Below are 13,573 nucleotides of genomic sequence, written 5' to 3' on the forward strand. Positions count from 1 at the left end.
GTAGTCTGCTACCGCACAGCAGGGCTCGGCCAGAGGCGGCGGCACAGCGCCCCCGTGCGGATGGGAGGAGCCCAGTGCTCTCGCCGCCATGTCCGCCCGCACAATGGGAGCTGCTCCGCTCTGTGACGCGCGGGGAAACCTCCTTGAAGATCAAGTCGTTCCAAACCCCTGACATGGGCAGAGACACCTTCCGCTAGACCAGCTTGTTCAAAGCCCCCTTCTGTACTTATCTCATGGCAAAGTTCTTCTGTGGCCTTCACACTGTTTGGGACGGGCAGCTGTGGTCTTTAAGTCTTTACGTGTGGGCAGGGACCCTTTCACTTCACCAGGTTGCTCAAAATCCCATCTAGGCTGGCCTTGACACTTCCAGGGATGGGGCATTCACAGCTTCTCTGGGAAACCTGTACCACTGCCTCACCACCCTTAAAGAATTTCTTATATCTAATCCAAATCTCTCATTTTCAGTGGCTTGTGTGAACATAAAGGTACATTTTTAAAAATAATTTTATTTTAGAAATACATGCAAGTCTAATTTTCATGATGGATGAATTTATTAGTTCACCAGGAAAGTAACTGGGCAGTAAAGGGATACGATGTTTGCATCTAACACCTCAGAGATACCTTCTCTGGGCAGCCTGTGCCGATGACTGGGCCCCATGATGGTAAAGAATTTCTTCCTAATATCTAATCTAAACCCGCCCTCTTCCAGTTCAAAATCCTTGCCTCGTGTCCTATCACTATTGGCTCGTTTAAAAAGTCTCTCTCTTTTCATAAGCCCCCCCAAGGTGCTGGAAGACCGCAGTGGGGTTTCCCTTTAGGCTTCTTCCTGGCTGAACGTGCCTGACTCCCTCAGCCTTTGTAGAAGTGCTCCAGTCCTTTGATCATCTTTGTGGCCTCCCCTGGACTTGCTCTAACAGGAACACATCCTTCTTGTGTTGAGTTCCCCAGAGCTGGACACAGCACTGCAGGTGGGGTCTCACAAGGGCAGAGCAGAATGGCAGAATCCCTTCCCTCACCCTGCTACTCACACTGCTTTTGCTGTAGCTCAGGACACATTTGGGTCTCTGGGCATGAACACAACACTGCCAGATTGTGTTCAGTTTTTCAGAAATGAGAGCCCCCAAGTCTTTCTCCTCAGAGCTGCTCTTAGTAAGTTCCTCTTCTAGTCTGTGCTCATATATGGGATTGCCCTACCAGATGTAGCCCCTTGCACTTGTTGAACTTCATGAGGTTCTCATGGGCCCACGAATCAACAGCTTCTGTGTTGCCGAGATACAGACCTTAAAAACAAACCCCAACAATAGCAACAAAGAGCTGTCACTAAGGGAGAAGAGCCGCAGATCGGCGCCCTCTCTGCAGGGATGTTTTTGTTCCACGCTAACAGTGTCACATGCAGGCTCAGGATGGCAAATGTGCTCCTTGAGCAGCACACAGTTCTTTCCATCCAAAAAAACTTCCCTGGCGGCGTAAAGAGGCTGAGTGCCCCAGGGTGCTGATTTTCTACTTCAGACAAACAGCGAGATGGCAATCTGGGTGTTTGGAAGCTGTGATTTCTGTCAGCTGGAACCAGCAGCTGAGCTCGTTACGTTTCAGCAATTCAGAGAGCTTCTCGGGCATCAGGACTGCTGTCCCAGCTTGCCATAGGAGGGCAGCAGCCTACAGACGGATGGATTGGCGACGGGACTGTCCTGATTAATTCCCTCTTCTGCTCTTATTCTCATTTGTACACGTTTGGTGGAGGACAGCCTCTATGCTGTCCTCCACTATGATATGTGTAGCCATGTGCTCTCAGCTGGCTATTCTACAGCTTTTGCACTCACACAACTCACACATCTCTATATTATCAGTCCATTTGTCTGGGTGAAGGTCTGCAGCAGGGATTACTTTCATGCTGCCATACTCTGCAAGGATTCTCTAGGGTAGAAGGATCTTCTCTGAAACAGATGAAAATAGGGAAGGTGAGTGAATGTGGACTGCCAAGAGAAAAGTGTTGAAACCAGTGAGATGGTTGGAAGGAGGGAAAATAACAAGGCGCATCCTCTACCTGGTGTTGGGACCATCCATCTATCATCCCTTCCTCAGCATCCAGCATCACACCTCCTTCCCAACTCTGTTCTGCTTCACCTCATGGGGTAAGAGGGGGGCATTGCTGGGAAGCAGAACTGGCTCTGATCCTTCTCTTACCACACTGGTGAGACAAAGCCAAAGTGCAAGATACAGCTTGGGAGGCAAAGGTGAGCAAGACTGGACGGCCTGGAGTGGGACAGAAGCCAGCTTGCATCTAGAAAATAGTTGCTATTAGTCATGATTTTGTCCTCTAATTTTTTCAGCACTGGTTGGGATTGTATATATTTAGGAACATGAGACCCCCACAGTGTCTCTTACTCAGGTCAATGTATTGTGCTCTGACTCCTCTGCATTACAAAGCTGGGCTATGCCACTTGTGGCTACTCAGTGGGCTCTTTGTGCTTCAACATCATGCTAGCAAACATCTCTCAGGATTTCTCTCTCATTTGCCTAAGCTACCTTGCAGGCAGGAGTTTGTTACCTAGCAGCTTCTACCTAGTTTTGAACTGGCTGGATCTTAGGAGCTTAACTGTGCTTCACAAACACATGGAGACAAAGAGTGGGGAGCAGGTGAATAATTCCAGTGCAGATCAACAACAACAACAGTACAATAGATTCTGTATTCCTCATACAAAAGAATTCACTGAGGCATGCATCCTGGAAAGCTTTCTTCCTCCTAAGGTACCTATCACAATTTGTTTTTCTTCTAGATAAGCACATTTGCAGCAAATTAGATTACCTTCCAAATAAACATGCAGGGTGGGGCATGGGAGCCTGGGGTAGGATAGGTCAGTGCTCTGCATCACTAATTTACTTACATCAGGCTCAGATAAATCTTACCAAATTAGATTTAGATGGAGTATGGGCTGTAGACAGACAGACTTTGAAGCTGTGGTTGATATGATGTTGATTTTCATCCTTGTCAGTGTCTTGAATAGCACTGAGACCCCAGTGGGAAGGAATAATAGAAGAGTTATCACAGATATATTTGATTAAGTCTTGTCTAAGTCAGTGAGGTGGCTGCAGTCCATGGAACCAAGCTGACTTGTGTCAGCAGAGGCTACTGCTTGTTCTTTGTAATAATCCTGTGGTACTGTGAAGCCCAAGCCCTGCATCAGCATCTCACCATTGTGAAATCTCACTATGTAGATTCTGCATGCAGACCAAGTCAATACAATTCTAGTGTGGAAATTAGTTAGAGAAAAAAGACTTTGGTGCTTATTGCCTGATGCTCCTCTTGCCCATCTTTCTGAATTACCCTGTCCTGGCCCTTCATAGAACTGCCATCTACCACCTGTGTGACACTTTGGTGGTCAAGTGCACCAATCAAGCATTAGCCCACCCACATATTGCATCTTTCCCTAGATATCGTGATGTTTCATGAGCTCACTAAGCTACAGATAACTGACCCTGACATCCCCAGTCTAGGTCACTCCAGAAATCCAGGTGGATTCTCCTCACTTGTAATCTGATGATTTTAGGGTACACTGTGCAGCAGTGTCCAACAAAGCCTTCTACGTCTGTGGATCGCATGCCAGGCCATCAAACCAGCATTCTTGGATGGGTACTTCGTAGCAGTGGTTTTCCTTGCAGTCCATGCATGTGGGCTTCTAGATTTGAGGTGGGCGCATTGTTCCCCTTCTTCATTGTCCTGATTGTGTAGGAGGAACCACAGGCTGGCACGGCATGCCCTGGATTCCCCTTTCCCTCTGACAGGACAGAGACAGCTCTGCAGGACATCTCTGGCAGCGGAGACCTAGACCTTTGGTCAGGGGGAGGAGGTGAAGTTCTCTTTGAGTCCCGGGAGCCACTGAAACAGTCACTCTGCAGTTAGTGGTTTGGGGTCTGTCCAGTGCATCAGCCCCATGGTGTTGGCATACAACATTGATGAGTTATGTACACCTTCTGCACATGGACTGGGTGCAGCCCCACCACTTCTATGTTCCCTCAAACATTGGATGCCTTTTACAGTGGTGGTTCACTGACCCAGGCATTGTACCAAGTCATCCTTGAGAGAGTAACTGTCCTTCATTGTCAACAGGAATTATGTCCAAAGGGTTCCCTTTGTCAGTCCCGGTGTCACTACTTAGGCATCCCAGCTGCCTGGCTTGCTGGCTAACTCCTGACGGCAGACCCCAGTATCCTGACATTGGAGCAACTAGGCAGCAATCTGCTTGCCTGGATTGTGGCTGTAATTTTTCCACAGATCTCGCAGCTCCTTTAAAACTTGAGGTTTATGGCCCGAGTGATTTCCACCTCTTTAGTGACTTTATCACTCCCTCATCCTGCCTCCTCTGATGGTGCTGGGCTGAAGCTCAGTAGGCACAGGCCAAGCCCAAAAACATTGCCAAAAGTTGGGTCTCATTGGGTTAGGCAAGGCACCTTCCTTCAAGTGGTGAGCCAGCTCAACAGGTTTATGTGCCTGTTCAAGCGTAAAATCTCAGGCTACCGAAGGTGAGAACTGTTCTAGGCACCTTCCCAAATCCTCCCACAAACCTGCCAGCACTGACTGACCACCTTGGTGCACATTTCTTTGTCACCCCACCGACAAGTTGTTTGCTCTTGTGCCAGGACCAAGCCAGGTTCCACAAGCCCAACAGCAATCCAACAATGCTAGAGAACATGATCAAACAGCATGCATGATGACATACAGGGAACTTGGGAGCCCCTGCTGAAGTGCTGGACACACCCATCCCAGAAGAGCAGAGGATCTGTCCCAGAGGAGCAGAGGGAGGTGTAATCCCTAATGCTTCTCGCAAGGGAGCTCACACAGCACAAGAGGAACATCAGTGCTAGGGCCACACGCCAGCCCTGGCACACAGCCATTGCCTTTTCCAAAAGGTGTCCAGGCACAGTGAAGTAAAGCAGTAAGCACCACAGCAAACAGCAGAAACAGCCTCAGAATGTAATATACAGTAAAGAACCCAAGCTGCACGACCAGCACACGACCTGCCACTTAACAACTCTTAACTGCTGACAGAATGCTCAAATCAAACCCCTTCTCTCAGTCCCCATGCTGTGCTTGGAACAGACTCTTGTGGGTTGACCCTGGCTAACAGACACCTACCCAGCTGCTTTCTGACTCCCTTCCCTCATGGGATGGGGACAAAACAGAAAGAAGGTGAGGAGATTTGTGGTTAGATCTAGTGATAGTTTAATGGGGAGAGCAAAAGCTTTGTGCACAGGCAAAGTAGAGGGAAAAAATGACTTTATCACTACTTCCCATTGCCGGGAAAATGTTTTGCTACTTCTTTGGTAAGGAGGACCTCATCTTTAGTTGAGAAGACAAATGCTATAACCACAAACATAGCTTCACAGAATCACAGAGCCACAGACTAGCTTGGGTTGGGAGGGACCTTAAAGACCATCTAGTTCCAACCCTCTGCCATGGGCAGACACCTTCCACTAGACGAGGTTGCTCAGAGCCCCATTGAACCTGGGCTTGAGCTCTGCCAGGGATGAGGCAACCTGTTCCAGTACCTTACCACTCTCACAGTGAAGAATTTCTTCTTAACATGCTCCATTCTTCCTCCCCCTGAGCTTTTTCTGCTAAGCATGATGTTATATGATATGGAATATCCCTTCTGTCAGCTAGAATCAACTGTCCCTTTCAACCCTTTGCCAACCCCCAGCCAACTTGCTGGGTGAGGTGGGCAGAGGAGGAAAGAGAGAAAACCACAGATGCTTTGTAAGCTCTGTGCAGGAACAACCAAAGCACTGTTGTGTTACCAACACTATTTCAGCCACAGCTTCAAAGCATAGCTCCACACAGGCTGCTAGGAAAAAAAGGTAACTCCATTCCAGACAGGCGCCGTACACTTGTCTAGCAAAGATCCTGAAGGACACAATTGTAATGGAGAAGCTGGCACAACTTCATAAACAAGTTCATAAAAGTCACTGTGATTTTATTTACAAGTCATTATGGAAATGGCTGACAGCTCCCAGGGAAACAGTTTTTCACATCTCCTGATATTGCTCAGAAATTCTGATGGAGTCCAAAATGCTTTGCCTTAGATTGCACAGTGGGGTTTTAGTGTTTTGAGACCACACAGACGTTGATGCATTGCAATGTAGGCATGAACAGCACCCACCCAACCCCAGTGCTCTGTATCATGGGAACAGCTTGCAGACCATTGTTTCCACAATGTTTTCTTGCTTGAATACGTTATACAAGAACTAAGAGTTTTTCGCAAAGTGATCAAGTGTTTCTGAGCCAGGAAACAGAGCAAATATATTTCTTTGCAGGTTAATGTAAATCCAGCTGGGATCTTAAAAAATTTAACAGATGAGCTTCAGAAAGGTACACTGTTTGCTTCAAGACAAGTGGAGACATGGCAACATCTCCACTTAGAGCTCCTTCACACGTAGAGGGTACCGTCATCCTGGCTTGGCGAGGTTGTGTCAAGGGAGACGTGTCACTGTAGCAGCTGCTCATTTCTAGATGCTTATTTCATCCATCTGCCCTGCAACCCATCGTGCTGTTAGCTACATTTGCCTGTAAGGACATTTGTCTTCTCAGCAATTCGGTAATGGTTAGACACGCTACAGCCAACTGCTAAATGCCACAGACCATCAGAAATGACTGCAGAGTCATATGGGCCGTTGCATAACGGAGTTAGATGAGGTCATTTTTCTCCCCTGTTCCAGGCACTGCAGTTTACACTGAGGAGCTCTGCCATCTCACCCAGGAAGTGTCTAAACTGCCAGAGTAGGAGAGCCATTCCTGACCTTCAGTCCCCAGGAGACACTTTGCTCAGTAGATAGCTGAGAAAGTTTCTCAGCTATGACAGAGTTTCTGAGTTTACCATACACATACACACATGCACTCATACACATTTAGGTAAATTCAGTTCCCGTCAGCATGGCTATAATTTAGGAGTGGTTTTACTGCAAAAATATCAGACTCATTTGTCAGCAACCTCCAAAACGCTCTATGCTAGTTGATATTCAGTTGAAATCAAATCTCTGCTGATGTCATTCAAGTTCTGATTGTTTTCCCCAACAAGAGATTTGTCCCCTCTGTTGGTACCATACATGAATGAAAGTTCTTTTGTTCCTGGCCACGAGCTCACAAACCAGGTGAACAAAGGCACTGCTGACCTCCAGCTTGGTTTGCTACGGGGATTGTAAATGGGGATGAATAAACAAATGCTACAGATTTAGATTTTATTCTACTAAGGAAGCAGAAATTCCTCACTCCAATGTTATGCTGAGTCCTCAGCAATCAATCCAGTTTAAGGCTATAATGTTCCTTTTCAATAGTTTTATTGACTTTAGGTAACAGATATGCAGAATATGGAATTAATTTTCCTGATGAGGTTGTTACGCTGTTTCTCACATTAAGGGCAATAGGTTTGCCTAACAAAGGATAAGATTTATAGCAAGTTACAAGTCTTTTTAGTAATCAGGTTTTGGCTACTTCAGCTTCCCTGTCCAGGCCAAATGAAAGTTTGGGTATTAGAAATTCAAATGTATAGTCATCTGCCCTTCCTGGTTTGCAATCTATACTCTTTCTAAAATGAAAAATATTACATGTTTTGGAGTTGTGGAAGAGCTTGAAGCTATGAAGCACCTAGTAACTACTGTCTCTATTTACAGGATAAATGAAGAAGTCATTCTGAGAGAGCTGCACAACAAATTCCTGTCAACACCACTTATGTATGGCCAAGGACATGAGGAACACATCCAGCCATGAAGAAATGACCTCTCAGCCACCAGTTCAAGGTCAGAGCTGCATCAGAGTTTCAGACTCTCTTGAGATACCTCTTTTCCCCAAAATGAAATTATTGTCAGTATCTACAGGTAATGTGCAAAATTGAAATCACTCCTATCCCATTAGACAAATCTAATTAAGACTTATGTAAGATGTTCAAGGTGTTCACCATTGGAAATAATGGATTTGAGTCTGGATGGGGCTTTGGGCAACCTGGTCTAATGAAAGGTGTTCCTGCCAATGGCAGAGGATTTGGACTAGGTGATCTTTAAAGGTCTCTTTCAACTGAAATAATTTTGTGTTTTAATGATAAACCTCTCAGGTTTGATGTGCCAAGAGGATTGCTTCTGAATAAATGTTTTGTAGGTCAGCAGTTCTAGTGTACAAAGGGAATGTGATGCTCAAGATCAAAAGTGAAAAAGATTGTATTAAGGGGATGAGAAAGACTGAGAAGACAAGAGAAAACTGATTTGGGGCAGGCTTGAGGTGAAGTTCAGCCTCCTTTGCATAAAACCAGAATTTTTGGCATGGCTCTGTGAAATAGATGAGGTCTTTTGTCAGGAGTGGAATGGAAACGCTGCCTGCTTGTACCATTCACAGAGAGAACAATTGAAGAAACAAGGACACAACTCTGCCCAGAGGTCTGTAGTTGTTCTGTGGCAAAGATGAGAGTAGCACAGAGGCATTCTTTGTCATGTGCCAGAGTCTAGTCACTTCATGGCATAATACCTTTTTCCTTACTACAGTTTAATCATTTGGGCTGAAGTATTCTGAGTTGGAAAATCTGTTCATGGCTGAATTTGAAAATGTAAGGCAGAATGGTTTAGAACTTTCTGAGAAGGCAGCTCTGGTACTCCCACATATTAAAACAACATAGGAATTTTGGAAGGACATTTACTTGGGTCAAATCCTTTGCTTTCTCCTTCAGATTTTATAATAAGGAATTTAGAAGAATCTACCAGTTCATTGCAGTTCTGCAAATGGAGTGGTTAACCCACACTTCTGTGAACCATAGAGATACAGACCTAAGCACTGAATGATCACAGGCCTTTAGAAAAATACCATGTGATCTTGTTGTTTGGAGCTGACTCGTAACACAAGAACAGCATGAGCAGGATAACCTTAAATCTGGCATTGTGGTACTTGCATGTGCTTGGATTTGCAGGTTTAATAGCCTGTGTGTAATATATATTTATCTGTCTATATACACAATATATGTGTTTAAGCTTTGCTGTGAAAAAGCAGCCAACTTCTGTTTCAGTAGCAACTGGGAATTACACAGAACAGTGAAATAAAGCTGTGAAAAGGATTGTTTTGATCTGAGATGTTATTTCTGTTCTGATTTCTCTTTCCTTTTCTTCCTTTGCCTTAATCAAAACTATTAACCCAAGATCATACTTCAGAGCTAAAGCAAGCCCATGGGGAATTTCTGAAATGTTCAAAAGGAGTGCAAAGAAGCAGTTTTGCTTTATTTTGTTATGATTGTAGATGTTCTGTGCCAGGTCTGGTCCCTTCTGTAGGCTCAGAAAAATTACTTAAACAGTCCTAATTGATGAATACCAATTAACAGGCATAGGTAAACTAGCATTAGTGTGCGAACCTCTCCATGCATGAGATGAATCACCCCCTGGAACAGACCCAATCTAGAAACTGTGCTGCTCTGAGAGTTGTAATAAAATTATTTGAGTTTACACATTCTAAAGTAACTCTTTGTCTCAGTGCTGATATGTAGACATGGCTAGCAGTAACAATCCTGGTTGTAATAGGATTAAATTAAAGAGTAATAAGATTAAGTTAAGGATTGGAAAATGAAGCTTCCACAATAAATTTCCTGATGATGAGACTCAACCTGACAAGTAAAGCTTATCACCTGACACCAAATCACTTAAGAAATATACAGTGCAGAAATTTGATAAGAGAGGGGATTAAATCTAATGCCTCTTCTCCATCCAAGAGTTTTAATGATTTCTATCTTCTTTGCAGGCTCATGTAATTTAGCATGAAGAAAACAATTAAAAAGAACAAAAACTTTTGCAAGTTTACTTTTATAAATCACTCCCCTGGAGGAAAGGTGGGCCTTTCCTGTTGTTGACTCTGAACAAAATGATAATGATTGAGAGAGGTTGGAGCAAAGCACAGTCCAAATGTTCATGTGAATCACATTTGCAAAGGAAGAGGTCTTAGATTCCTCAATATTTCAGGCTATTCTAAAAACCTGCTTTCAACTTAGGAAAATATTCTTTACTTATTTTAAATGGCTTTGGAATACCCTTAGTTATTTGTGCGTTGCTTCCTTGAAAACCAGAAAAGGATGATGTGTGTGGATGATTCAGCTGAAAAAAAAATCTTTTAAAGACTTTAAAACTGGCTGTTCTCATATTCCTGAGAGACAGTGTTTTGTTACTATTTGCATTACAGAAGTTCCTATGGCTGACAAAATACTTACTCAGGAACAGGTTAATCTGTGTCTAGGATTGTGAGTCCTAAACCAGAATTGTACCCAGCTGGCAGTACATGGGATATTTCCCTCCCGTCTGCTAACTTTATCCATAGAGGAGCTAAAGACTAGGCTTGCAGACTTCCTTTTGTCCTCAGAAATGCCTGGAGAGCAAGATAAAATACAGAACATATCCTCACTTACTTACCACGCTGAGTGCTTTGCATATGGATGGGTTGGCAGCCTGCATCCCACATAAAGCCTGGGGCACTTAGGGGCACCTAAATGTTGAGGGAGGATGACCATGGGCATTCATGCATAAGTAGAGCAGGCTAAGCCTTTTATTTTTTTTTCTGAATGTCATCAAAACTGGTACCTGAGAGTGAATTTCATATTGAAAGCAGTTTGGATTCAAGAGCATGGGCTGAGGTGATCAGTAAAGCGCAGATGGGATGGTTAGGTGGCTTGAACTCCTAAAACCTGTACCAGTATCTTAACCAGAGATCCTATTTCCCTTTTGAATAAGTGGGATTTCATTCACCAGGGCTGAGAATCACTTTATTCACTGGCAGGTGTATGAGTTGAAGCTACTACAGTTTTTATTAGCTTAAAGCCATGATTTTTTGTTTCCTTGAAATTGGGTTGGTGATGCAAAGGGGCATAGAGTAAAAACAGCTATAGCTTCCTTCTTCTCCACTTTCTCTTTTTGTGAGAAAATGAAGGGTCTCTCCTTTTGTAGGTTGAAATCATCATCTGCCTTCTTCAGGAAGCCTTTTCACACTGGGGACACTAGGACAGGCATGTGGACATGGTTGTTTCTAGGAATGTGTTTGTGAGGCTGGACATGATGGCCACTGCCTGGCCCCTGGGCAGATCAGCCACACAGGTCAGTTCTGATTGGGATCAGCAGCAGCAAGGAGGCAGCTCTGGGAGACAGCGAGCAATTCAAAAGGATGTGATGAACTTCCTGCTGCTGTTGTAGAGTCAAACATTTCTTCATTTGCTTCTCTGTTAGGCATAGATAATAGGTTAGAAGAGTAGATGTAACATGGGAAAAACTGGTTAAAAACTTCTGTTTTCCCATGAATCTGTCTGAAAAGAATTTGGAAGTTTTTCCCAGCCAAGGAGTTTCTGGTACCTTCTGGTCTCTAAGAGTACATCAGGAGAGTCCGGTCTGCTTGAGAAACAGACCTAATGTTATTTGAATTTATATCAACCAAAGAGCAATTATGAGTGTTCTGGTTTGGCAGATATAAAGTCCAGGTAGCTAACTGGCTTGGAGAACTGTTAGTGTTGTATCATAAAACAATTTCCTAAGTCACTGATAGTGAATAAATTTCAACAGCTTCTTTATGCTGCCAAGCAAATCCACAAAGGTAACATGGCAAGGCAGTGGAGTGAGAGAAAAATCAATTTTCATTTAACTCTGGTGGAAGTTAATTGGAGTGTGAAAATTTGGTGGTCAATTCCTGCTATAGAAGGAAACTGTTCTCATTGTCTGGAAGGGTAGAATTGTGGAAACAACTGTTTTTTCGTATTCATGGCTTAAATGAAAAATCACTAAAATTAATTTATTTGGGTTTAATGTAGAGTAAAAAGACAAACAACAACCTAACAGTAAATGTTGGGATGAGACACTAGTAGCTGGGTTCTTTTCCCCCTTGGACTGATATTGACGAGAGAGGCAGTTTTCTCTTGTTCAGACTTGGCTGTTTGTTTTTCTCTTACCTATATTACAGATATACAAAGTACAAGAAGCTATATACACTAAGATAGAAAGGTGCAAAATGACTTACAAAGAACTTCTTCAAGGTCTTTTATATGTCTATTTACTCAATTAACAAATACCAAGTAAGTTATTTTTCATAGTGACCCAATGACCCAACACCTGTGTGCTGCACTGCATAATTTTCTATCCAATTACTTATTATTACCCAAAAATCCCTAGAAGAAGATGAAGAAGGAAGAAGTGACAACACCCTAAATCCTCCATCTTGTTTTTTATTTTTTAAAAGAGCTTAAACTTTAACTTTCTCACCTAGTGATTTAAGAAAACTCTCTGACTTATACACTCACATTCCCAGTTTTTCTATTTAACTTTAACAGTTGTCTCCATGGTGTTATATGAAATTCAGTGCTTTTTTGGATGTCAGAGCCAGGTATCAGAGATAAGGGCACACACTTTGTGCCTCTGACTCCAACAAGTAAAACCAAACAGCTTTCATATGAATTGGATCAGTTAAATATTTTTTTTTTTAACACTTGAGAAAATACATTTAGGAATGGGCTAAGGAACTTTGTTTCTGTAAAAAAAAAAAGAAAAATCCAAGTGTTCCATTAAAATAAAAAGGTGGAAACAGGATTTGACACTTTTAGTTGCTGAGAGCATCTGGATTCGTAATTTGTGACAAACTGTCTGATCAGAACATGTCATGCCACTCTGCTCAAGAAAGTCTGTTGTGGAGCTACAAGCTGCACAGGGACAGGTTCCAGTGTCAGAGCAGGGACTGCTAAACAACCCTTCCACCTCACATGACAAAAAAGAAAATTTCCATGAAGTGGAAATGAGGAAATTCTGTAGGCCTGAGGAGACAGGCCTATAAATGATGAAAGAGCTCTGGCAACCTGGTGCTTTCCTCGTGGTGTGGGTAGTCATGAAGAGCAAGTCTGTCCCAGGGTTGTCAGGTTTTTGCCTGTGTGTTTAAAGTGAGCTGATGTGAATGGAGGGGCTCTCCCGGGTGTGGAGAGATATGGCTTGTGCTTTGCTGCACATTCAGCACATGTGGTGGTGCATGAACCCCTACCACAAGCCAGGTGACTGCAGTGGAGGGGTCTGCCAGTTCTCTGCCTGTGTGGTTGACAAGGGCTCTTCCTTCCAATGGCTAAGACTTTGTTGAATTTCAGGAGGTTCCTGTTGTTGCCTTCCTCCAGCCTAAGTCCCTCAGAACAGCAGTCCTCCTTAATTTTGATTTTTTCCCTGATGTGGTGGAAAGAGAAGGCAGATGAAGAAATAAAGAAAGAAATTTTGTGTTTCTCTGTTTCTGCTTTGCTTTTCTGTTTCTACTTCTCCCTTTTGTTCCTTGAGCTGCAAAGGGGTTTCTTTTGGGGACAAAATCAAGGAGCATTTACTAAAAATGTGTTATTCAGGTGAAAACTGATCAGTAAGCACTTGAGTAAGTAAGTAACAATAAATCTATGGATGGGAAAAAAAGGATGCAAAATTTAAAAAAGCTTTCATTGAATGTAAACCAGTGTGATAAGCACAGTTCCTGTGCTCTTTGATACAGAATTATATTGAGCTGTTCAACCAAATAAAGGCAGGGAGTTCTCACTTTAAAATCCACGAGTCTAGCTAA

This window comes from Pseudopodoces humilis, chromosome 2 (genome assembly GCF_049639895.1).
Source record: "Pseudopodoces humilis isolate 2021_Gansu_Grassland_sample_001 chromosome 2, ASM4963989v1, whole genome shotgun sequence".
Lineage (NCBI taxonomy): Eukaryota > Metazoa > Chordata > Aves > Passeriformes > Paridae > Pseudopodoces > Pseudopodoces humilis.